General features: G+C 48.0%; 1 protein-coding gene across 4 annotated transcripts in view; it reads right to left on the bottom strand.

Moving 5' to 3' along the window:
* Nucleotides 1-3,363, bottom strand: part of ZCCHC11 (zinc finger, CCHC domain containing 11) — a 157,802-nt gene that overhangs the window by 126,500 nt on the left and 27,939 nt on the right. The gene's annotated exons all lie outside the window — the stretch shown is intronic.

Below are 3,363 nucleotides of genomic sequence, written 5' to 3'. Positions count from 1 at the left end.
CAGCTGCCTCCTGCACACCCCCTACTGGGGATGTGCCTGCAACCAAGGTACATGCCCTTGACCGGAATCGAACCTGGGACCTTTCAGTCCGCAGGCCGAAGCTCTGTCCACTGAGCCAAACCGGTTAGGGCAATAAAAATATATTTTTAAAAAAAACTTGAGGAAATAGTCTTCCAGTATTGGAAAAATACTATCCAATTCAGCAAAGTCACTTGACCTAGTGAAGTTCTAAAATATGTCTTTATTGTTTTACTTTCACCTTACTATTAATGTAAATGAACATATCAACTGACATTCATCTTGGAACTGTACTCATTCATTCAGCAATTGAAACCATTAGTTGGCTACAGATACAAGTTTGGCAAAAACCAAGCATTCTGTGAGAATAAATTGGCCATGTGGAATTTAAATAAGGAGTATTGTATATTTTTATTATTAATTGTGAAAGAGAATTATGGGGGATCCAGAAGTGAGTCCTCTACCCTTCCAGGTGCTCATCTGAGAACTGTGTGCATTTGTCTGTGCCTGTGGAACTCTTACTTGTGTAGATGGACCACCTGGGAATAGCTGTGCTCTTTCAGAAACGCCAAAAATTCATAGTAGACTAGAAATAAAATGACAAAATATACACTGTGGGCTAAAATCAACAGCATCTCATATCAGACTCTAGCATAGACAAGTAATAAAAGTAGAACAGATGATTCAGATATAAACCTTCCTGCCCCCAAGGAGCGCACAGTCTGGTGACCATGGTAACAGACAACTACACTCATATTATTATCACCTCACTAACAGGAAAATGTACTAGGTACAAAGGCAACAGAGAGGAGGGAGTGATTAAGTGTAGTAGCAGAGGGGGATGATATCTGAGCTGAGTTCTGAAGCATGAATAAGGGAAGGAGAGAAGGGCCCAGAAGAAAGATTTACAAGTGAGAAATATTTCACTATTTTTTCCTGCTTAGTAGAAATGCCTACCTATCTGGATTTTAACAGGAAATAGCTCAGCCAAGCTTGCAAAACGCCAAGTTGTGTAGAGCAGAATTTAAGAAGCCCTGGTTATTGGGACATGTAGGGAAAGGCTGAGTGAAAGGGACAGAGCAGGAAGGGAGACCAATAGCTTCACAAGGCAAAGTAGAGAAAATGGGACCATTTAATACCATAGGACCCATCAAAGGCTCAAGGCTCTAACAGAGAAGGGAGGAGAAGGGGTAGAAAGGGCAGGAACACTTTACTTCTGCCTCGGCCATTGTCTGGAGCAGGCTTTTTCCTGTTTTCCATCTCTCCTGATAATGTTGTATGCTCCTGAGGAGAGAGGCCTCCTTGATAGTGCAGAAAGTTCCCATGTTCTGACTCTAAAGGCCTGGGTTTGAGTCTTATTAACTGTATGACCTTATGCCCAGTTTCAAAACCCTTGGTCTCCACAGCCTAGAGAGTAAAATCCAAGTTCTTTGACTTGGCACTCAAGACCTTTCTCCATCTGGCCCCTGATGATGCAACTTCATCTCTCCCATACCCCTTCTCACCCCAACCAACCAAGCACTTCTCTTGAGCTCTGTGCTTTCACAGACATTGCTCCCTCAGGCTCACATCTTTGCCCCGCTCCCCCATTCCCAAACTGGAGAATCCCCATTCCTCTTTTAAGACGTAACTCTGATCACCTCCAGGAGGCTTTTCCTGACTGCTAGGTTAGCAACACCTCTGGGCCTCAGAACCCCAGATCCTCCTCTACCCCAGCATCTGGAGCACATCTGCTCTTGCCCCTTCCTATCTACTCTCTACAGAACCGTCAGAGGGATCTTTCTATAACACAGGACTCGCTGCTCTCCCCCACTTGAAAAGAAAAGAAAAAGAGCCTTCATTTCTTACCTTAACGACCATAATCTCTACTATGGCCTACCAGGTTCTTTGTGACCTCACCCCTGCCTGCTCTACACCTTCTCCTCTCACCCTTGGCTCTCTCTGCTCCAGCGGAACCCAGCCTTCTTTGTTTCAAAATGCACCGTTTCTCTCTCCTCAGGACCTTTCCACTTTTAACCTGGCTAATTTCTACTCATTCTTTAGAGCTTAGCACAAACGTCCCTTCTGGGAAGCTCTCCTTGAGCCCTGCCCCACCCCATACCCAAGGCTAGTTTAGGTGGTACTTACCACAACAGTAATTTTAGAGCTATTTATGAATTATTTAATACCTGTGACAGCCCCCCCCCCCCCCAAGGCAGGAACCACACGGTCTTGTTCATCACTGCATAAGAGGCACCTACAGTAGAACCTGGTGTAGAACAGATGCTCAAGAAGTATTTGCTACGTGGCAGTAGGAGTGCTTAGCCCTTACTGCATTACACAAAATCCCGAGTACCTGGCTTCTCTCATGGTAGCCCGTGAGCTCCCGGAGACCGAGTAGTATAAGCACCCAGCTCCATACCTGGCATTTAGTGGGGCTCAGTAGGGGTTTTCTGAGTGTGGGAGTCACTATGATATGCTGCCCAGATCCCCAATCAGTGAAGACCTAGGACACCAGTGCTGTCAGTAGAAAGCCTGTAGCTGTCAGTCCCTTCAGGGACAGGGCCACCTTGGCTCCTGTCACACCTCTTCCCAGATGGCCCCCTATCCAAGGGCTGATGAAGGCAGGGATATAAAAGCCTGGCCAATTTCGTTTATCTGGGGACAACTCTGAGGGGCCATCCTAGCTTGAGTGCCTGCGGAGTCAGCCAAAACTGACCTTAGGCCTTCAGGGAGCTCTGGACTCCTGCCCACGCCTGTCCCCGCCTCTCCCTTCCATGGGTGTTGGTCCCCAGGGTGTTTCCTCATAAACATCCTGCACTGCAATTCCATCACTGCATCTGCTTTCCAGGAACCCAACCTGCAACAGGCCCTCCATCGTCTCTTCCCTCCCTCCTTGCCATCCCTTTCAGGAACCATCCATTCATTCATCACTGAATGCTTCTAGGCACCACTCAGCTGGCAAAGTGTTTCACGTCCATTTCTCTATAGCTCCCATTCTATACTGCCTACCTGCTACAAGAGGGGAGGCTAGCCCCACGGAACAGACGGAGAAACTGAGGCCCGAAAGGCGGCGGCGTGACAAGCCTACGGGCCAATACGCTGATTAGAAGCTAACGCTCAGATCCAGATGTTCGCTTCCTTTCCCTACCGAGTCTCTGCACCCCTAGAACAAAAAAGAGACAGAGCCACCTCGGTGAACTGAATTCTGGTCTCAGTGTTCAAAACCCTGGAATTTCGGCTTTGGGGTCCAGGGAGGCGCGCGGGGTCTAATGCTCCCTGGTAAGGAGGGGAAACAGATCCGGAGCCTGTCTCTCCGAGGCTGGAGGAGGAAAATGAGAAGGAGGCAGGTCCTGCCTGGCCAGC

This window comes from Myotis brandtii, unplaced genomic scaffold (genome assembly GCF_000412655.1).
Source record: "Myotis brandtii unplaced genomic scaffold, ASM41265v1 scaffold382, whole genome shotgun sequence".
NCBI lineage: Eukaryota > Metazoa > Chordata > Mammalia > Chiroptera > Vespertilionidae > Myotis > Myotis brandtii.
The sequence above is the reverse complement of the archived record's forward strand: the minus strand, read 5'-3'. Positions and strand labels throughout refer to the sequence as shown.